Here is a 24,425-nt window from a genome sequence, read left to right as displayed (position 1 = left end):
ATCTTCATTGGTGATTTCTCTTTCTCCCACTGAGCTGCATGTAGAATGGCTTCTTCCAGCTTTCTCTCACCTGGTCTACATGGAGGAGGTTATCCGCTCAGTTCCAGTGAGAGTTCTCAGTGGCCTTGCAGCCCAAATATATGGAAACTTCAGCAATAGTGTCTTTCCATCTATTCCTGGTGGGAAGCCAAGGGCCTCGACAATGGCCTATAATGTTTTGGGGCCATCAGGGTCCTCCCTGGCCAACAACTCACTGGAAGGTATCCCATCCCTAGCACTGAAAATTTCCTAGCAATGATCTATGGCTGCTGAGTGTTCCATTGTCCAAAACCAGAGGATTCCATATGATTTATTTATAATCTCTTAGATTTTGATTAGTTGTCTGTCCACCTTTCCTTTACTCAATCTCTTCCCCAGACCTCATTTTGGGCATTTTCACCCCAATTAATCTATTCATCTACTTACATATATACAATACCATCCTATTAAGTACCCCCCCTTCCTTTCCCTTCCCTTTCTATCTCTTTTCTAGCTTACTGGCCTCTGCTACTGAGTTTTTTCCTTCTCACACAGAAGCCCAGTCATCTGTAGCTAGGATCTACATGTGAGAGAGTTTGGTAGGATTCCTTCTTTTTCTATTTTATGGAAAGGTTTAAGAAGCAATGGTGTTAGTTCTTCCCTAAAGGTCTGGTAAAATTCAACATTGAATCCATCTGGGCCTGGACTTTTTTTAGTTGGGAGATTTTTGATAACTCCTCTGATCTCCATAGTTGTTACAGGTCTATTTAAGTTATTAATCTCATCTTGATTTAATTTAGGTAGGGCATATAAATCAAGGTAATCATCCATTTCTGTCAGATTTTCATACTTAGTGGAGTATATGTTTTTATATTATATCCCTATGATTTTTTTAATTTCTCTGGTGTCTGTTGTAATGTTACCTTTTTCATCTCTAATTTTATTAATTTGTGTCTCTTCTCTCTTTCTTTTGGTCAGATTTGCTGAGGGTTTATTAATCTTGTTTATCCTTTCAAAGAATCAATTCTTGGTTTCATTGATTCTTTGGACTGTTTTTTTGTTTGTTTGTTTCTATTTCATTAATTTCTGCCTAATCTTTATTATTTCTTCCTGTCTACTGATTTTTGGTTTGCCTTGTTCTTCTTTCTCCAAGGCTTTAAGGTGAAGCATTAGGTCGTTTACTTGTGACCTTTCTAATTTCTTAATATAGGCACTTAAAGCTATAAATTTACCTCTTAGGACTGCCTTCATTGTGTCTCAGAGATTTTGGTAAGTTGTGTTTTCATTATCGTTGGACTCTATGAATTTTTTTATTTCCTTCTTGATTTCTTCATTGACCCATTCATCATTTAGTAGTGTTTTGTTTAGTTTCCATGATTTTGTGTATGACCCATAGTTTTTCTTGCTATTGATTTGTAGTTTGATTCCATTGTGGTCAGATAGAATGCAAGGAATTATTTCAATTTCCCTGTATTTGTTAAAATTTTCTTAGTGTCCTAATATATGGTCTATTTTAGAGAAGGTTCCATGTGCTTCTGAAAAGAATGTATATTCTGCAGCATTTGGATGAAATGTCCTGTATATATCTCTTAGGTCCATTCCTTCTATGATCTCATTTAGTCCAAATGCCTCTCTGTTTATTTTTTTCCGGGATGACTTGTCAATTGATGAAAGTGGGGTGTTGAAGTCCCCCACTATCACTGTGTTTGGTGTTATCTGTGACCTTAGTTCTAATAGCGTTCGTTTGATGAATTTGGGAGCCCCATGTTAGGTGCATATATGTTTAGGATTGTAATGTCCTCCTGTTGGAGTGTTCCCTTAATCAATATAAAGTGACCTTCCTTATCTTTCTTGACTAATGTTGGATTGAAGTCTACCTTGTCAGATATTAGGATAGCAACCCTTGCTTTTATTTCTAGGCCCATTTTCTTGAACCGCCGTTTTTAAACCTTTTACCATAAAATAATGTCCACCGTTTGTAGAAAGGTGAGGTTCTTGGAGACAACAAATTGTAGGATCCTGCTTTTTAACCTAGTCTGCAAACCTATGTCTTATGGTTGGGGCATTGAGGCCCTTGATATTAAGAGCTATTATTGAAAGGTGTGTATTTATGTTTGCCATATTTTTTTGTAGTTCTGGTTCTACCTTTGCTCTCTTGTGTTAACTAGTATTTGAATATTGTTTGTTTTTTACAGGTTCCTTATATGTGTGCTTTTCTTTTTCTTCAGCATGGAGGATTCTTTCAAGTATTTTCTGTAGAACTGGTTTTGTCTTCAAATACTCCTTTATCCTGCTTTTGTCGTGGCATGTCCTTATTTCTCCATCTATTTGAATGGATAGCTTTGCAGGATAAAGTAACCTTGGTTGACAGTTGTTATCTTTCAGAATTTGGAATACATCACTCCACTCCCTTCTGGCTTTTAAAGTTTGGGTTGCATAATCTGCTGTAATCCTGATGGGCTTGCCTTTGTAGGTAACTTAACTTGGTTTTTCTCTCTGTTTTCAATATTTTTTCTTTGGATTGTGTGTTTGATTGTTTGATTATAATATGGCGAGTAGAGATTCTTTCCAGGTTTTGTCTGGCTGGTGTTCTAAAGGAATCCTGTATCTCCATTGGCACCTCTTTCCCAATTTGGGGGAAGTTTTCTTCTATGATTTTGTTGAAGACACCTACTATGCCTTTGGAGTGAAATTCTTTTCCTTCTACTATGCCCTGAATTCTTATATTTGATCTTTTCATTGTGTCCTGAATATCTTGAAATTCCCACTCATACTTTTCTATTAGTTTGTCTTTCTCTTTGTTGGACTGTATTAGATCTGCCACCTGGTCTTCTAGCTTAGATATCCTGTCCTCTCCTTCATCCATTCTACTGGTGAGATTTTCTACATTTTTTTTTATTTCATTCACTGTATTCTTCGTTGCTATTAATTCTGACTGGTTTTTCTTTATTATTTCTATTTCCTTGTTTATGTCTCATATTGACTTCTTTATTTCATTAAATTGGTGTCCTGTGTCTTCTTTGATTCCTTTGACTTCCTCTTTGACTCCTTTGATTTCTTGTTTGGCTTCTTTGAACATATTTGCAATCATTCTTTTGAAATCTTTCTCAGGCATTTCCTCTAACTCGTTCTCACTGGAGGTCATTACTGATGCATTAATACTTTTTGGTGGATTTATGTTGTCTTGATTTTTAGTGTTTCTTGTGTTATAATGTATATATTTTTGTATCTTAGATTAAGTTAATGCTTGGATTTTCTAGCTAGCTGGGTATTCTTAGCTGTATCAATTGATCTGATATTATATATCTTCAGGGTAGGAGCTTAAAGTGTTAGGATTTATATTGTCTTGATTTTTAGTGTTTCTTGTGGTATAATGTATATATTTTTGCATCTTGGATTAAGTTAGTGCTTGGATTTTCTAGGTAGCTGGGTATTCTTAGCTGTATCAATTGAGTTGATGTTATATATCTTCAGGGTAGGAGCTTAAGGTGTTAGGTGTGGCTCTTAAGACTCTCAGAGTATCTACAAAGGTGTTCCTAGGGGTTGAGCTTGCCTGCTATGGGAGTATTCAAGTAGGCTGAGTGGAACAAAATACAGATAGATTCTAAAATATAACTAAACAGTGTACACATTCAATGAAAAACAGCACCAAGTATTTATGCAAGAGTAGGTATTATAACAACCAGATCCTCTATCAACAAAGTGGTTAAGATTTCTGGTCTGCTGAGTGTTCCAAGTCATCTTGTGACCAAGTGAGAACCTTCCCTGTTGCAATCCCAGTTACCTTTTTGGATGATTTTGGTCTCAGTTATGCATCCCTCTTAGATGCCCTGTGGGTTCAAGTAGGCTGGCTGCATCGCTGGACCACTGTTCTGTTTTCTGGAGCTGTGCACTGGCTTTTACTATGGGGCAAGCTGAGCCTGGCAGCTATGGCTCCACAGAACTAGCTCCACCGCTGCTGGAGCTGCTGCTGCAAGAGCTGCTGCTACTGCTACTACTGTCACTGTAGCTGGAGCTGCTGCTGCTGCTGCTGCTGGATCCACTGCTGCTAGAGCCACTGCTGCTGCCGGAGTCAGCACTGCCAATGATGGAGCCAGAGCCGCTACTGCCACTGCCAGAGCAGCCACTGCCAGAGCCAAAGCTGCTGGTGCCGGAGCTGCTTAGGCCTGCCTGTGAGGGCTTTGGATGCCCTGGATCTCTCGTACTTCTCTGCTGACTTTTTAATTTCTTATACACCTCACTTTTTAGTAAAAGTGTGTATTTTGCTGGGTATTCTTTGGCTTTGTCTCCGCTAGGCTTGCTTTGGTGTGGTTCCTAAGCCACCATCTTAACTGGAAGTCCTGTGCAGCTTTCTTCAGAATTCCTTTCCCATGAGGATAGCTCTCTGTTGATGGCACAGTAGTCAGGTTGGAGGAGAGCCAGGTAAACATGAGGCTAGCACTGCAGTCATGCATTTTCTTTGTGTCTTAGGTTCATAAAAAATTGTAGCTCTCCCAGTATGTACCAGAAAGCATGTAAGGGGTGGAAGAGTGGGCATTTTATTAACTGTGACCATTTTTGAAAATCTGATCATGATAATTATTTTTTATCAATGGCAAAAACTAGAAATATATGATGGCATTTTTATTGTTATTAAAAATAAAGTTTAGGTAATTTTTACAACTAGATATCTTTATAAAATATGTATTAATATTTTCAGAGGTGAGAGAAGATTTGTAGTTAATGTTTGTATCTTGCTTAATATTGAAATTCAAGATTTATTTCCATTATATTAAAAAAAAACATAAATTATGGACAAAGAGGTGAGAGGTGATTTGTAGTTAATGTTTGTATCTTGCTTAATATTGAAATTCAGAATTTATATTGAAATTCAGGTTTTATTTCCATTATATTAAAAAAAACATAAAGTATGGACAAATCTACTTTCCTAATACAAGTGGTATGTCTAGAAAAGAATTCAAGGGAAGTGAATGTGAGTCTATTTTGAAATTGTCCAAACAGTAAATTGTCTCAATCACTTTATGCTTTTTGTCTACATTTTATCTGACAGTGTTAGACTCAAGTCTAACATATTAAGTTGCAAATTTCAAACCTGTAAAACACATACCATTGAGTTTTTGGAGATATCAGAATGCCAATTACATGTTTGCCAGGTGCTATCAGCTTGTGCATATTTTATAGACAATTTTAAAAGTACACCTGTATGAATAACAGTAGTATACTAAACAATCCTGTTCTAGTATAGACATAGAATTATACAAAGCTAATTATGAATCCTAGCTCTCCTTCCAAGTCATTAAATATGTGAGGTAAATTTCTAACCACCTCATTCTTCAGAACTAATTATTTCAGCATAGTAAGAATATTAATTACCTGCCTAATACAAGAATAGAATGATTTCATCCTAGCATCAATATTCAAAGTTTTAAGAAGTACTTATTGTACTGTTCAAGCCTGTGTTCACAGAATGTAATTAACTCTATTTCTTATTCTGCTTCAAACTCATATCTGCTTATTTATAAAGATATAAACTGTTTAACAGTGTAGACAATGCATGTAAAGCTGGTATTGTAGGAAAGAACAAATAAGATATAACTGCCATCAATGAAATAAAGCCCTATATCGCTAAATGTTAATGTAGATAATTATGTTTCTTTTAAGAATAACATTTTAAATTTGCAGAGTATCTGTAAATTTTGTATTTATTTTTGCTTTTTTTTTTTTTCTTTTTGGTTTTTCAAGGTAGAGTCTCACTCTGGTTCAGGCAGACTTGGAATTCACTATGTAGTCTCAGGGTGGCCTCGAACTCACTGCAATCCTCCTACCTCTGCCTCCTGAGTGCTGGGATTAAAGGCGTGCCCCACCACACCCGGCTATTTTTGCTTTTTTTTAACCATTCTGGGTATTAAGCCCAAGCTCCCCAACAGGTTATGCAAATGTTCTATCATTGAGTAATTTCTCCAGGCCCACTTGAGAAACCTAAACCTGTTTTTATTCTCTAAGGAGAAAAAAATATAGAATTTATTGAATTATTTATTTAGAAACAAATGCTTTTATCCAAAACTATTTTCATCTGTTTGCACCTTATAGGAAATACAGTAGGATATAGTTTGCATTAAGTTATTTATATTAATTTAAATACCATTATAAATATGATAATTCATGATAAAATATATTCAATGAATGGGATGTTTAAATTAAAAAATTAAGAAAATACCCTCAGAAACTCAAAAAATGTATTATGTATCATATTGAAGTTAAGTTCTTTCTGATGTTTCATCACAGTAGAAGTTGACACTTCATACTTTCACTGTCAAATTTTTCCTGAATAGCCTGAGTTTATTTAGCAGAAATTTTCATTTGTTACCTTAAATTTACACTTTTTATATCCTGTGTATAAGTTACCAATGTCATGAGGCTACTTTCTCAAATTCACTGTCAAAATAAATATTTAAAAATAAAAGTGGAGGGCTGGAGAGATGGCTTAGTGGTTAAGCGCTTGCCTGTGAAGCCTAAGGACCCCAGTTCGAGGCTCGGTTCCCCAGGTACCACGTTAGCCAGATGCACAAGGGGGCGCACGCATCTGGAGTTCGTTTGCAGAGGCTGGAAGCCCTGGCGCGCCCATTCTCTCTCTCTCCCTCTATCTGTCTTTCTCTCTGTGTCTGTCACTCTCAAATAAATAAATAGAAAATATTTTAAAAAATAAAAAAAATAAAAGTGGAGCAGAGCATGGTGATGCACACTTTTAATTTTAAGAGGCAAAGGTAGAAGACTCAGTGTGAGTTCAAGGCCATCCTAGAACTACAGAGTGAGTTCTATATCAGCCTGGGCTACTGTGAGATCCCACCTCAAGAGAAACAAACAAAAAAAAGGTAAAATTGGGACTTGGCTGTTTCCTGTGGTGCAGAAATTATGTAAACAAATACATAGTCTTGGGTTGAATCACAGTACTGAAAACAAAAATAAGTAGCATTTAATTGATTTCTATATCATTAATTTTTCCAATAATATTTTAATATATCTTCAAAAAGATCAAAATGGAGAGAGACAGGGGATAGGAGTAGGGAGAAAATGAGAGAGACTGAGATAGATAGAGATGATAGACATAGAGAGAGATAGAGATAGGGATAGAGATACAGAGATGAGAGAGAGGCCACACATGTGCCCTACAAGGATGATGAGAAGTTTGGTAATAAGATGCTGTTGTGGCTTATTATGACCATATACAGCTCCACCCACAAACAGATACAAGCTCACTGCCAGAGACATGAGATAGACATACATATCGTACTTGCTTTTCCAGGAATAACAGTGCATTCAATGGGATAAGGACAGTATTTTACAGCAAGATGTGCCATCTATTGAATTTTTCAACATTGTTCTACTTTCAAACAAAATGAAGATGATGATATTTCTAATACAGACAGTGCAAACATTTCAACATGCTGAGTCACTTATGTCTCTTTTGGAATTTTCACAACCCAAATCCTGCAGGATCCTTTGTAAGCATTGTTGTTTTGGACTGGTGTCAGTGAAATGACAATGAAACTATATTCTTTATGAATGCTTGCTTAAGAATATTGTATGTATCTTTAAGTACCTACAATATAAATGAGTATGGATCATTATTTGTGAGTTCTTATTAAAATTTTCCTTCCTTGACAAATGTTTGTTACTCATTGTTAGCACTTAACACTAGGAAAGTTACTGGAGAAATGAAGACCCAACCCTCTCAAGTTTTATTCAGTACAGGGGAGATGTTGGTGAACAGACAGTTTACCAACAGTAAGTAAATTTGGACTAATAAGGATGACAGTTGCATGAGAGGACATGGTGTTGGGAGATTTTATCTCACTGACTATTAAGAAAAACTTGGTGCTGTACAGTGTTGAGTCAATCCTATTAATCCAGAGAAATTTGTATGAAATAGTCAATAGAACTCAGAACCTCAAAAAATAATACAATTGCTGAGTGATTCGTGCCTTGAAAATAATGGAAAGATTGCTCCTTAACCCAAAGGCATTTCTCATGGAGCTTTAGGTCCAAGAAATCTCATTCTTCACTCTTTAGTGGTTACATATAGAAGTTACCATGGATTGGCGTGTCCTTATGTCACTGAAAACTACTTTTCCAATGTACAGTCCATTGTGGGAATTTAGTCAGTATGATTAAAATATTCATCTATTTAACTATTAAAATATGATTAAATGTTGTTGCCTATAACAATTCTCTCTATCAGAAAGAATTACTATGCATCCAATTCTAAGCAGAGAAATTTAATAAATTCTTAATGTGAATATGATTAATTGATTCATTTATTTATTCAACAAGAATTTCAGTGCTTGAACTGCAGCTACACTGTTAGAAAACTGAGCAGAAAGATACACTGGCCCTTTGTCTCCTCAGGTTCCATCAGATGGGATCAGCCCACTGAAGAAATAAATGATTAGGGAAACATGTTTGATCTGTATTTAACCTACATAGATTTTTTTTTTCTTGCTGTTCTTCCATTAAACAGTACTCTATATAACTATTAACCTAATATTTATATTTGATTAATCAGAAAGACAAGATGATTTAATGTGCATAAATTTGTTTGTGTTGTATGAATCTACTACTCTGACAGTTTATATATGGGACTTATATAAAAACAAGGATCTTGAAATCAATCTCTTACAGTTCATGAGAGATGACTTTATGTTAAATGGTTACCAACATTTCAGTCCTTAGAAAGACCCACTATCGTTGATGACCCTTGGCTAGCACCATAAAACTCTGCTTTCTCACCCTAATTGGTAGTCTGGATCATGATACCTAAACTGTATGTGTAAGTAATGTGAATTTTGCTGAACACCTACTTTTCTTCTGAGATCCAGAAACTATGATCTGTAATAGGCAGCGAGCACTCTGGAATGAGCCTATCTGTCACAACTGTTGCTACAATACAAGCTGAAAGAATTATCTGCATCTGTATGACCCAAATGAGTGAGAACACAAAAGCTTACGCCTGGCTTCATACTGACTTCCTCCCAAGTGTCAGTTCCCTTCTTTGCACTGTAACTTGTTACCTTGAAAAAAAAAAAAAAAAATGTTGTGAATATGCATTTATGCTGAATTTAGTAAATTCTAGTAAATCATTGAATGTGAATGCTCATGATGAATAACACCTATATATGTTCATTATAAATTATAATCATATTTGTTCATGAGTCACAGAACACAGTTGCAATGTCAGCTCTCAAACAACAGTGATTTCCCCCACAATGGACATATAGCAATTTCTAAAATTCAAAAGTAACAGAAAAGGAGTCATCCTGTGAGTATAATGAGCCAGGATACTGCTAAGTATCCAATAGTGGATAGTGCATTAACCACAGCATGTTGATATCTGGTTCAACATGACAATAGATCTGTGCTAGAGAAAGTCTGAAAATCCTAACAACCTCATTTCGATTCCCCAGTACCTATGTAAAGCTAGATGCAAAGTGGTGCATGTATCTGAAGTTTATTTGCAGTGGATGGAGGCCCTGGCATGCTCATTCCCATTCATTCTCTCTCTCTCTCTCTCTCTCTCTCTCTCTCTCTCTCTCTCTCTCTCTCTCTCTCTCTCTCTCTCTCTCCCTCGCATGTGTATGCGCACATGGAAGCTTAAAAATAAATAAAATGTTAAAAAAAATAAACTTATAGAATGGCAAGTATTAGTTACTAGGAGAGAAAGGCACTGCCATGTATGGAGACGTTTGCCCAAAACTGTGTAATTTCAGTTAGATAGGAGGAAATTCATGAAAAACATTGTGTAAATAGTAGATGAGAGCTAATAATGTACTTTGTTCTTGAAATTTGTTAAAAGGATAAAATTTAATTGTTAATTTACACATCTGATTTTAAAATGAAAATAAAGGGCTAAAGAGAAAAAAAAAACTTTTCTAGCTTTAACTACATAAGTTTGATTTTACACTATGCTTTGCATATTATCCATTTAATACTGTTTACATTCTCTACTCTGTATTAGCACAATAATCATAGTATTAACAGGTGTGAAACACATTTCTAAACATGCTGGCAGCATGAAAATCCTATAAAATAGTAACATGATCTGAAGTCAAGCCAGAAACCTCTTGCCTACTCACTGACTGTCAGATCCATCAGTGCATTTCAATAAAGACTTCTGAGTCCATATGAGACACCATCTATGTGGATTCCTTTTGTCTACTTGATGTTATATAGCTGATTAAATCAGCTTCTTTTTATGTTTTTATGGTGTATACATAACAGCATTGTTTTTCACAGCAACCCATCTCTGAATAGTGTTTTATATGCCAAGAGGCAATCAAAAGTCTAAATTTCATTTGAGAAGCAATCACATGCAATTTTTGAAATTTTAGAATGTGGACAGGCACTACATAGTAATTAACTTAGCTTTGGAATGATGGTTTAATTATGTATTATCTGCCATAGTTGTGAATCTAGTGACTTGATTTAATTTATTGAGATCACATTATTTTGGGGAAACTTGATTTTTCCTTATAATAAATCACTTATTTTAAATGGATGACTCAAAATTAACATAATTTTTGGCATAAGAATTATTTACAAAATTCCATTGGGGGGGGAATTTAAAAATTTGCCCCAAAAGGTGCCTTTCTAAAATATTTGTACAAAGACACAATTTCTGATTCCCTTTGAAGGTCAGGGTCTGTTTAGCTAGATTTTTGCTGAAATATGGCACAGTTTTATTACTCAGAACGTCTTTATTATATTGTTAGAGTAACTATTACTACTACAGGACACATAGATTTTTTTAATACTCCCCATTTTCCTTAAAATATGAATTTTGTTTTCAGATTGTTTCAAATATGTTTTTCAAATAAGTTCATCTATTTGCAAGCAGAGAGAGAGACAGAAGACAAAGGGGAAAGAAAGAGAGAGAAAGGGAGGGAGAGAGAGAATGAGAATAGGAATAGCAGGGCCTTTAGTCACAGTAAATGAACTCCAGATGCATGCACCACTGCCAGAGCCTACTGGCTGAAAGGGTTTGAGCCTGATGGGGACTGAGGATTAAAGAAAGACAGGAGAAAAAAATGAAAGCAAGGACTCCAGTCCAGGACTGAAGGAAGGACTGAAGCCATGTTTATTTCTCAGCAGTCCTTTATATATCTTCTTGCAAACAGTTTACCCATGGACAAAAATTCTATGTGCTTCACACAAGTTTCTAGCAAAAAACTCCTTTCTGTTACAGAGTTTTTTCACTTCAGTCACTTCTCAGTACAAAAGATTATCCCAAGGTTGGGAAACAAACAAACCCTTTGATCCCAGCAACACAAACATAAATCTTAAGGAATAGCCAGCTCTTATCAGTAACACTGAATGTGCATAATCTTGCTTACATGTAGGTGCTAAAGACTTGCTGCCAAAACCCCCAGAGCTATGGATTCAAGGCCAGCCAAATGGTTCCTGACACACCACTTTATACATCTGGCTTTATGTGAATACTGGAGAATTGAACCCTGGTCATTTGTCTTTGTAGGCAAGCACTTAAACCACTTAGCCATCTCTGCAGCCCCAAATATTTTATTTTTATTATGCACCTCATTATTATATCCTAGTTTTCCATAACTTTATATTCAAAGTCATATGCGCTTCACTACTGTTGTTTGACATTTATTCATGAGCTATAATCCCATATTATTGAACTTTGATACTTTTTGACAATGACATGCATTCTTCCATGGTTTCTTACTTTTCATCAAATCTATACTCTTGTGTATATACTAGCTGTGCATTTCTGATTATCAGCTTTCCCAAGATAACAGTAACAATGGTTCATCCTCTCACAGCTCAGTGGTTATAGACCCAAGTGATATTTAGCTGGTATTCCAGATATAGCTGCAACATGACATCAACTGGCCTATAGTTTGTCCAAGGCTGAATCCATGAGGGTGGTACTTTCCAAGCCACTCAAACTGGTGGCAGGATTTACTCCTCAAATCCTCCTTCATCTAAGCACAGGGATATTCACCATAAGACAGTTCCTATAGGGATTCTGTTTCAACAGAGCCAACAAAGAGAGGGAAGGAGAATGAACAAGAAAGATGTCTCAGATTATTGTAACCTAAACCCATAATTATAAAACTTAAGTATGACTAATTTCTACATTAACTCAGGCAGTATATGCTTATTAGAAGAGTATTTCTTTCAGATATCTCAGAACTTCCCATAATTGTGTATGTGTGCATATGTGTTTTATGAAAACAAAATTTTTCTTTCCACTCTGGCAAGACAATAAAGGAACTATAGTAGTATTCTGTTATTTAAGTACACTGGTAGTGCCTGTCCTATTGAGAATGCAGGCTTAAAGAACAATCTTTGTAGTAAGATACAACTCCGACCTTCCTTCATCCTTGTGTATGCCCGCCACACTACAGTCTTCCTCCTCACCAGAGTATGTCACTCTGAGCTGTCAACAGAAATCTGAAATGCTTTAAGTAGAAAATGTGTTCAATGGTGATGGGTAGGAAGCTTTTCTCTGTACTATTCAAATTGGCATTGAATAATCAGTACAATTTTCTTTGTCTAAGAGTATTATTATCTCATCTTAATTTTAAGGGGCAACTTTGTTGTAAGGGTTTTTAATGGCTTTCTTTCGACTCTGAAAATAATTTTACTCTTCTTGGCCTATGAGACCTGTGCTGCTGAATATGTTATTACATGAGCTCAGACATCCTTATATGATCTTTCTTTTTTTTCCTCTTCCTTTTACATTGAGAATCCTGAAAATTTGAAAGAGCTTCATTATAATGTGCCTTGGGATAGACTTGGAATTGAATTTAGATGCCCAAACATGTGTCCTTATATGGATTTTGGAATCTGTTGTTATCATCTCTTTGAAAAACATTTGTCCCTTTTGGCATTTTCCAGTCCTACTAAACATCAACAATCTGAATATTAGTTTATTTAATGTTATCAAATGTTTTATGTTTCTCTTTTTTTTTTCTCCTTCCTTTTTATTTTCACCTTTGTATTTGAAATAGGCTTATTTTAAGGCCACTAGTAATCTCTTTGGTCTCTTTTGCTTATAATATTTTTGTGCTTTTGTTTTTGCTTATTGTAGGAGTCAGTTCATGGTTTTTTGTTTGATGGTTTTAATTGCTTCTTTTTCCAGAGGTTCTTTTATTATTGTTCTATATCTGCCTATGCTTCCATAAAAATAGTGGGGCCTACTAATATCTCTTCAAACTGACATCTATGGAGAGATGGCTGCCAGAGCATGATATTCTGACCTCCTCTAATACATATCTCTCATTTATTCACTCCCTTTTAAGACATTTGTCCTCTTAATAACTTTTACTGTCACATTTTATAAAGTGAATTATAAGCCTGACTTTCAGAATTTCATCTACTGAATTGGGGACTAGAACATGTACCAAGCTTCTGGGTTATTGAGAATACCATGGCTGGTAGTATTTTGTGTTTTTACACACCAGACAGTGGGATTCAGCCTCTAACCAGCTGAGTCCTAAGGCTGTGGCCAAGTCTGTTGGCTCATGGGCAATGGCTTTAAATGTGAGTTTGACTTGACTTAAAGACAAGATCCTAACATTCAGAAAGGATGCTACGACATCTGTTTTACTGTATTGTAATACTTAGCTACACATGCAGTGCTTTGATGAGATTTTGACAAAGCAAAGCAGAAGGGAGAATAAGAGGCAAAGTAAGCTAATGCAATAGCCCCAGTGACAGGCAGGCCTGGTATGAACTATAATCAAAAGTAATTTATTACCACTCTCATGTTTTTTGGGCTAAAAATCCTAAATCAGGGACTGATTAATGAATCTAAAGACTGAATGATGAATCACTGTGTGTGGATGTATGAGCAGATTTCCTTAATGTACTATATTTGGAGAGACAATAGATCTTTTCTTTAGAGGTAGGGTCTCACTTTAGCCCAGGCTGACCTAGAATTCACTATGTAGTCTCAGGATGGCTTCAAACTCACAGTGATCCTCCTACCTCTGCCTCCCAAGTGTCCAGAACATAATTTCTTAACAGGTAAACTAAATTATTTTCTTGATTCTCATGCATCCTGCACATGGTTCATTTCTATCAAAGACTCTTTGAGATTTTTGGTCTCATCACTATCTTCTGTTTATACTATATAACCTTAAAGTAACTGCTTGCCTTTGTCATCTTCCTGTCCCTATGATAAAATCCCTAAAATAGTTAAACTGAAAAAGAGCAAAGACTTATTTATCTCATGCTTCTAAAAGTTCTAGTCCAAACCACAAGAGCTCATGGATTTGAGCCTCTGGTGAAGGTACCAGATATCATTGTTGAGAGTCTGTGATTTTATTTGTGTTGATTCCAGTGACAAATAAATAGCTATTAGTAATGTTCCTGCTCCATTTTAACACAAAGTTGTCAATTATTCCATTCAAATCTGGGAGCTTTTATTTAATTTTATTTTGTTTTCCACTCCTCAGAACTTCTAGTACAAGGAAGGTGATAATAGAAACCATAGCTTTGTTCACTACTCACCATTAGTGACAGTGTATCTACCTCTTTCAGGTTAGGGAAAAACTCTAGGTGGTTGAACATTTCATCAACAAAAATGAGTGTTGAAATGTTGCACAGCACTTTCTATAACCACCATTGATTGCTTTATTCTTACCCTGATTATATCAAGAACTACTGTGTTTCAATGTCTGAATGGGAGTGAGCTTACTTGTCTCTGATATATTCAACTTTGTGTTATTGAATTCAGCTTGGTAACTTGTTATGGAACTATGTTCATTAAGCAGAGAATTTGTTGTTTCTTTTATCATAATGTTTTTGTCTGACTTAGATATTAGGATAACACTGGCAAAGTACTTCAGGTGAAGGTGTTCCTATGTCCTCTGTATTTTTGAAAGGTATTACATGAAATTTTTATTATTTTTTTAAATTCCCTCAGTGAATCCATATAGTCAAAGTTTCTATTTTCTGGAAATGTTTTAAAATTATATATATATATATGTATGCATGTATGTATTTAACAACATATTTTGTATGGATACATCATGTGTCGGTATCCTCTTTTCCCAAAGGAATGGGGGTAGGTATGAGGGGCTTCTCAGTGAGGATGCAGGTATTCCCTATGGAGTTGTGGTCTATGCATTGTGGGAGCAGCAGTCAGTTGTTTGGGGAGAGAAAATGCCTTGGGGCATGATGTCTCAACCTGTGGCTCTTACAGTCTTTCCAACCCCTCTTCCACAGAATTCCCTGAGCTGTGGTGAATGAGTTTTAAGTGTACTTCAGTGATGAGCTCTTAGGAGCCTCTACTTTGGTAGATGTTGAGTATCCTCAGGGTCTGTCTCCTACACTCTGGTGCTGATTATCAAGTTCAGCATGGAAGCATCACTCATGCTTCCAAGTCCTCTGTGGTTTCATCTGTGGCTTGGCTGAAGTGCAAGGGGTAGTTTATCTCCTCAAGTCTTGCTACCTTCTGAAAAAGAGGAACAGATTCTCCAATGGAGAGTGAAGTTAGCATAGTTTAAATGGGATAAGCATTATTAATTTAGGGAGAGTGTGATGTATGTAACCCCTCTTTTAGCCAAAGATTAATGAGAGCTTGACACTGGTGAATATATTTGTCTCCATAGGATTCTGATCTGGTTCCCAAGACATTTTAGCTTATCATCTTTTTCTTTAGTAAAATTTTGCAGTTTTATGCATTTCAAGGTATTGGTCTCTTGATATTTCTATTGAAATATTGTAGAGTTATTCAAATAAATCTTTATTATTCTTGTAATATTCAGTACTAGTGTGCTGTTACCCACCTTGATGTTAGTAATTGAAGTACCCTCCTCACATCAATAATTGATATGGTTTTAATATGCAATGATAAACCAATAGCAATTTGAAATTATTATTGGCTTCTGGCTCCATGCTTTGGAAATGATACTGTTATGGTGAATAAATTAAGCACAAATTCTTTATTATTATTATTTTGTTTTCTCAAGATAGGGTCTCAGGCTGGAGAGATGGCTTAGCGGTTAAGCGCTTGCCTGTGAAGCCTAAGGACCCTGGTTCGAGGCTCGGTTCCCCAGGTCCCACGTTAGCCAGATGCACAAGGGGGCGCACGCATCTGGAGTTCGTTTGCAGAGGCTGGAAGCCCTGGCGCGCCCATTCTCTCTCTCTCCCTCTATCTGTCTTTCTCTCTGTGTCTGTCACTCTCAAATAAATAAATAAATAAATAAATAAATAAATAAATAAATAAAAAGATAGGGTCTCACTCTAGCCCAGGCTGACCTTGAATTCACTCTGTATTATCAGGGTGGCCTGGCACTCACAGTGATACTCCTACTTCTGCCTCCCAAGTGCTGGGATTAAAGGTGTGCACCACCACCATGCCTGGTTTAAGTTATATTCTTATTATTCCCTTTATCTAGCATCTTCCCCATGTTATCTTTATACTTTCCATAATAATTGACTCTATTTAAGTCACACAGAGAAAAATATACACATGATTAATCGTAGAAATACTACAATGAAAAGATTTATTTGAGGTATGTTCATCAAATCAAGGTCATAATTTAAAGCCATATATGGCATATGAGGGTTTGGCTCAGTGGATAAAGTACTTGTCACATAAATGCTGATGCTAGTTTGAATCTCAAGGTGCTGAGACTGAAGAATCAGAAACTTGAGCACTAGCTAGCTTGTCCAAATCTGCATTTAACCCAAAGAGACTCTTTCTCAAACAAGATGGAAGGTTATGACTGGCATCTGAATTTGTCTGCTGACTTCCACATGTGCACATTAACCCAAAAAATATAACCATATATAATTCTCTCAGTTTTCAATACTGATTCCTTATACTAGTACTTAATTTTGTGGGGAATAGTTATTCACTAAAAGTCACAGGGTTTTTCTGTGATTGTGGTCCATTTTTTTCTATATGTTTGTAATCATTGGTTAATATTTTAGGAGAGGACATACTGCTTATCACTGGCACCCTGTATTTGTCTACTGGGGTGAGGGGAAGAAAAGGCATTGACAACCTAGAAAGCTTTCTCTGTAGTCTGATCTTGACCAAATCCTTCTTAAAAAAGAGAAAGACAGAATATCTCACCCTGATGCTTGTATTATTATATATGTATGACTGCTACTACATCAGTTCAGTCAGATATCCATCAATGATACACTAATGACCTATGACACTGAGCCAGTACATATAAGCAACAATTATTACGATAGTTGAAATCCAACATGCAAATACTCCATGGAAATCAGGATTCCCAGAATTCTAGTTGGTACCTTATGTGAACAAAAGATTGTTCATCTCAGTACCTCACATACAGTTATTTCAAAATGCACACCATCCATACCAGTTTCTCATTTCAAGTTTAGAATGCATAAATTGTATACCCAGAAATCTATAAAACAACAATCTTCAGCTCTTTGAGTTCTTTAACAATTAAAAGTAAAACAGACCTATAAATTATTTCCAAAGGAACACTAAAGTATATTGCCTTCTTCATCAAAGGACAATTACATTATAGAAATAACCTTTAAATTATAATTTTGGGTAAACCAAACTTAAATCAAATGCCTCAAGGTGGTATCTGTCTCATTAAATTGTAATTTAAACTTTCCTTGTCTAAGAATATTATGATTCTCTTCAGAGATTTTTTGCTTTGAAATGTTTCCTTCCACTAACATAATTTAAATAATATTTACAAATATACTATCTATACTCATAGAATGTTACTAGAAATGCCCAAAGCAGTAGTAGTATTGATACCATCATTTTTTCAAAGTGATTCATGAACCTTAAGAATTGGAATGTCCTAAAATTAGTGAGATATGTCTTATTTTGGAATGCAAGCCCATAAAATTCATTTTGTCTTTTAACTAATGACATGTACATATGTGTTCATTTTTATGTATGAAAGAGAGAGTCAGAGAGAAAAAGAGAGAGGCCATATAACTATCTCTCGACATTTGTATGGGATTGGCTCCCGGACCCTGCAATCCAAGGGTGCAAATTCACATGTATGCACTGTATAATATCTAATGTAAATGGTGTACTTCCTTTAATATAATTTAAATCATCTCAGTATTACTAGTAATATCTAATACAATGTAAGTTATGATAGTTGGAACTATGAATAACTTGGAGAATAATAACAAGAAGATGAATATGAATGTTTTATAAGAGATACAACTCAAAATATATGGGTACATTTCCTCAGTCATTTAGGTGACTCTTCAGTGGATGTGGTATCAAACATTAGCCTTGAATGCTCACTTCATTACTCATTGGCTTGAATAACTCTATGGCCCAAATTAGACACACTGTTCATAGAACTAATACTTCATGGATATAAAGGATTTCTTAAAATATTTTGCAAGGCAATGTAATTTTTTTAATGCTTTGGAAAATGTCCCTGAGTTTAGTGTATCTTTTTACTATCCAGGACTCCTATGCTGGAATTAGATCCAAGTGTTATAGATTCAGAAATTAAGGCTTTTTGAAAACAATAATTGTCATTAGTTCCTGTGACCTTGGATCTACAAGTCTGAAGTTGTCATGGCTCTGCACAAAGTTGAGTGTGTGCTTCAAGTTGTATTATTTCATGTATGTTGCCATGCCTCTGCTCATTTCTTTAAGTCTAACAAATGTTGACTGGAGCTGTGATAGGGTTAGCTATTTACAGACACTAACAATGTTTGTGGTAAGCAGTTCAGTTCACAGACATGTGACACCTTCTCCAAAAGAGATCTTCTCTGATTACTGTGCTGTGTTCCACTTTTAGTCTGTCTAACATTGTTCTCTTCAAGTCCTATGTATTTGTGAAATTGTGACAAAAATGTAGCTGAAGGTAAGCAGTGCTGCTAAATGTTCAAGGTTTCTGAGGAGAAAATTGAGTCTCCTAGGGGTTAAGTAACTCCATGCTGAGACAGTCTCCACTGCAAAGTGTTGATTCTACATTACATTCTTTCATTGATAGTAACAGATACACAATGAAGATGAGCTGATCAGATCTTAGGAAACTAAAAAAAAAAAAAAAAAAAATACTGACATGCATTAAGTCAAAAGTCAACATAAAGTTGGTTGAGAAAATGTTGAACATTTTTTATAAAATTGTGTTCTGCTCCCTCAAATCTAGGAAAATAAATTTGTTTGACAATTTTTAATAATGAATTTTTGAATGTACACAAGTAAGATAGCCATGGAATAGAATACAAACTAAAGTTATATTTCTGGTGTATTAGAAGTACTTATTTTATCAAGAGATATTAAAAATGTTTTCATAATGAATAATTTAGATATTTTGATACATTGCAGACATTGATAATATTGAGTCACAATATTAATTGGGTTATAAAATCTGTCATGGTTTGTAGAATATTTGCTGGTTAATTGATCTAGACTTTATTTTTCTCACTACCAGTTTCAGAAACCCATAAGATTCAGATTGGAAGAATTAGCATATAATAGTAATTTGAATAACACTCCTTATGCTAATAATAAAAATAGAAATACAGATGTAATAAAAACAGGGTATTGTTTTTAATTCAGAACAAGTCTTTCTTTTTTAGAATATGTTCCTCTTCTGCTCTGTTCATGGTTTTAGGTTGAAGTACAACATATGCAACTACTTTTGAAAATTGTGTCGAATAATTTTTCCTTGATGCAAATTATAAAATGCAAACAACTTGAAATCACTCCCTTCAACATATTTTAGAAACTTCATCTACGCACAAACCAAAATGCAAAGTGATACATACCAAATTGAATGAATTCTATAAAATAAAGTCTAAACAAATAATTGTTTCAGATTTGCCCCAATGAATTGAGAAGAAAGTTCAAGTGTATTTTCCTTATAGCTACTGATTTGTGATGCTCTATTCTTAGTGACATAACGAGTTACATATTTATAATTTGATATGAGAACTGAAAGCTATATTTTGATGCCAACTTTTTTTCTATCATTCATCCAATATATCGCTATAAAACACAAATTAGCACTGTAGCCCAGGCTGGCCTCAAGCTCACAGTGATCCTCCTGTCTCAGCCTCTGAGGTGCTGGAATTAAAGGCATGAGCCCCCATGCTTGGAATGGACATTGTGTTGCCTAGGATCTCTCTTTCTTGCCATCTCAGTAGCTCAGAACTTTTGAGCCTGGGATCTCACCTTCTGAAAGCCACCTGCTGGTGACCTGGACTAACAGAAACCCATGTAGCCAAGGACCTGGTCCCCAAGATGCTCAGTCCTGGCCTCTGGCTCCCTGGGGTTTCCCCATGGGTTACTGGTATGCCTGGCTAGTTGTCTGTAAGGAGTGTCCTTTCTCTAGATGCCTTCCTCTCACCCAGGCTGATGCGGCTTCCTTCCCCAAGGGATGGCTGAATATATTTGGTGACATTTGTGTCTGTCACACTGGGAGGGACCAATGGCCATTCAGAGATATTGTGTCTTTCAGGCCCCATCTAGAAGGTTCCAAGCCCTGTGCATGAAGGGTGGGTAAATTTGACTGCCCCAGTGTTGATGTCCTTTGGGACTCCTGTCCCCTGGGGTAGGTTTGAGCAAGGTGAGATGATCAAGGCTCTGACTGCTTGGGAAGAAAAGTGAATGAGGCTGTCCTGGAGGCCACACTGGGCCAAGAGCCCAGACCAAGGGCCTTCCCAAATGAGCTCGTAAGGCGACATGAAGGCTGGGTGTGGTGGCACACAGTTTTAATCCCTGCCCCCAAAAGGCAGAGGTAGGAGGATCTCAATGAGTTCAAGGCCAGCCTAAGAAAAAAATAAAATGAAAAATAGGGCTTGGTGACAAATGTCTTTAATCCTAGAATTTGGAAGGCAGAGGTTGGAGGATAACTGTGATTTCGAGGCTGCCCTGAGACTACATAATGAATTCCAGGTCAGCCTGAGCTAGAATGAGACCCTGGCTCAAAAAAATAAATAAAAAGATAAAATAATAAATAAAAAACAAATTAGTTTTACTACATAGTGAAGTTCACTGTTCATCTAAATTCATTTACAATACTTTTAATTAATATATGAATCACAATACAATATATCCCATAGGATGGTTTGTTCTTTATATATTTTTTAGTATAAGTGTATACTTCTCATCTCAATTGGTGAGATTTCCTGCTCTCTGATTCTCAGAAGTTCCCAGCACTTCCTCATTCCTATTCACAATGGTGCTTTTCATAGGACATGAGCTAAGTTTGCTCTCACTAAGCTATTTCTCTCAAAATTCTAGTAAAAACCTACCAGCTGTATAACAAGCTTCACTCATTAACCTCTGCCTTCCATAGCAGTGATACAGGAGATGCCCATCCAGAAATGGACCCAACACCAAATGGCATGGGAAAGAGGTTTATTCACACATGGTCTGAAGTCGATAGCTCCTGAAAATTTCTGGCACCCAGCACTGTGTTCTTCATATTTATAGTTTCAGTGATAAGCAGAGCCAAGCAAGTGGGCAAGTGGATGTTTGAGAAGCAGATATGTGGCAGTTAGTGCCTGAAATTCACATAAGGAAATGGGGTGGAGGTTACAAAGAAGAAATTCCAAAAACAAGTATGTGCAGTTCTTATATTTAGTAAGCAAGACTAGCTGGCCTCATGTTTTTGGGCAGGAAGAGGGTTGCCATGCCAGCCTCAGGGCTTCTTTCCTAGCAACTTTGTAATTTTCCATTATTCCACCATATTCCCTCTTCTTCACCTACATAATACCTGATGTCATCCATATTTCTTCTTTTGAGAACTCTCTATTTCCATAGGCCATTTTCCAATTGGTTTGTTTGATTTCTTATTATTTAACTTTTTGAGTTCTTTTTATATCCTAGCTATTAATCCTCTATCAGATGTATATCTGGCAAAGGTTTTTTCCCATTCTGTAGGTTGCTTCTTTGCCTTATTCACACTGTCCTTTGCCATACAAAATCTTTGCAGTTTCATGAAGTCCCAGCAGTTAATCTGTGGTTTTATTGCCTAAGCAATTGGGGTTATATTCAGAAAGTCTTTGTCAAGACCAAAATGTTAAAGGGTTTCCCCTACTTTTTCCTCTAGCAGTTTCAGAGTTTCAGGTCTGATGTTAAGGTCTTTAATCTATTTGGACTTAATTCTTGTGCATGGAGAGAGAGAAGAATCTATTTTCATCCTTCTACAGATACATGTCCAGTTTTCCCAGCACCATTTGCTGAAGAGGCTGTTTTATCTCCAGTGAATATTTTTGGCATTTTTATCAAATATCAGGTGGCTATAGCTACACGGACTTACATCTGGGTCTTCTGTTCTGTTCCATTGACCTACATATCTGCTTTTGTGCCAGCACCATGCTGTTTTTGTTACTATGGCTCTGTAGTATATGTTAAAATCAGGTATGGTGATACCACCCAACTTATTTTTGTTGCTCAGTATTATTTTAGATATTCGAGGATTTTTGTGATTCCAAAGGAATTTTTGGATTGTTTTATCTATTTCTGTGAAGAATGCCATTGGAATTTTGATGGGGATTGCCTTAAATGTGTAAATTGCTTTTGGAAAGATTGCCATTTTCACAATATTGATACTTCTGATCGAAGAACAAGGAATATTTTTCCATTTCCTAGCATCTTCTGCAGCTTCTCACTTGAGTGTTTTAAAGTTTTCATCGTAGAGATCCTTCACTCCCTCAGTTAGGTTTATGCCAAAGTATTTTATTTTATTTTTTGATGCAAAAATATTTTTAAAAAATGGGCTGGAGAGATGGCTCAGTGACTAAGGCATTTGCTTGCAAAGCCTAATGACCTGGGTTTGATTCCCTAGTACCCATGTAAACCAGATGCACAAAGTGGTGCATGGATATGGAGTTCATTTGTAGTGGCTAGAGGTCTTGGCATGCCCACTCTCTCTTCTCTCTGTTTGCAAATAAATAAACTTAAAAAAAATCTGATGTATTTTACCTTATTTTGTGGGAATTCTTTGGTATTCTTGACCTGTAATTTTACTGCCTTTATCCAATTTTTGAAAAAAAAAAAATCTAGGATAAAATGTTGAGTATGCTGGACCCAAACATCAAGCCCAAAAACATCATAGTTAAGGGCCCGGCTAAGGGTGCAAGCCAAGGTCCGCACATCGTCCAAACAGGTTCCCATTGTGGACCTTGGAGTTTTTTGTTTTGTTTTGTTTTTGGCACATACATCTGTTCATTTGCAGCAGCTGGAGTCCCTGGAGAACCCATTTTATTTTTTTCTCAATTTTATTAACATTTTCCATGATTATAAAAAAATATCCTATGGTAATACCCTCCCTCCCCACTTTCCCCTTTGATATTTCATTCTCCATAATATCCCCTACCCATCTCAATCAGTCTCTCTTTTATTTTGATGTTATGATTTTTTATTCCTCTTATGATGCTCTTGTGTAGATAGTGCCAGGCACTATGAGGTCATGGATATCCAGGCAATTTTATGTCTGGAGGGAGCACATAGTAAGGAGTCCTACCCTTCCTTTGGCTCTTACATTCTTTCTGCCACCTCTTCTGCATTAGACCCTGAGCCATGGATCGAGATGTAACACAGTACTCCAGTCACTTCTTTCCAGCACTATTATACCTTATGAGTCATCCCAAGGTCACTGCCATCTGAAAAGAGAAGATTCTTGGCCTCTGCTACTGAGTTTTTCCTTCTTACACAGAAGCCTGTAGCTAGGATCCACATATGAGCGAGAACATGTGACACTTGGCTTTCTGGGCCTGGGTTATCTCACTTAGTATAATACTTTCCAGATCCATCCATTTTTCTGCAAATTTTATAACTTCATTTTTCTTTACCATTGAGTAGAAATCCATTGTATAAATGTACCACAACTTCATTATCTACTCATCAGTTGAGGGACATCTAGGCTAGTTGCATTTCTCAGCTATTATGAATTAAGCAGCAATAAACATGGTTGAGCATGTACTTCTAAGGAAATGGGATGAGTCCTTCACAATTGCATCAAAGAAAATGAAGTACCATGGAATAAACCTAACCAAGGAAGTAAAGGATCTCTACAATAAAAACTATAAAACACTCAGGCAAGAAATTGCAGAAGACACTAGGAAATGGAAAAAAACATCCCTTGTTCCTGGTCTGGAAGAACCAATATTGTGAAAATGGCAATCTTACCAAAAGAAATCTACACATTTAATGCAATCCCCATCAAAATTCCAAAGGCATTCTTTATGGAAGTAGAAAAAACAATCCAAAAATTCATTGGGAATCACAAAAATCCAGAATATATAAAATGATACTGAGCAACAAAAATAAGTTGGATGGTATCACCATACCTGATTTTAACCTATACTACAGAGCCATAGTAACAAAAACAGCATGGTACTGGCACAAAAGCAGATACATAGATCAATGGAACAGAATAGAGGACCCAGATATA

The 24,425-nt window shown here is 36.1% G+C and overlaps 1 protein-coding gene across 5 annotated transcripts in view; it reads left to right on the top strand.

Moving 5' to 3' along the window:
- The window catches only part of Pcdh15 (protocadherin related 15), a 1,075,820-nt gene that overhangs the window by 543,212 nt on the left and 508,183 nt on the right, over positions 1 to 24,425 (top strand). The window lies entirely within an intron of this gene.

This window comes from Jaculus jaculus, chromosome 18 (genome assembly GCF_020740685.1).
Source record: "Jaculus jaculus isolate mJacJac1 chromosome 18, mJacJac1.mat.Y.cur, whole genome shotgun sequence".
NCBI lineage: Eukaryota > Metazoa > Chordata > Mammalia > Rodentia > Dipodidae > Jaculus > Jaculus jaculus.
Note: the sequence above shows the minus strand (reverse complement) of the source record. Positions and strands in the feature narration are given on the sequence as shown.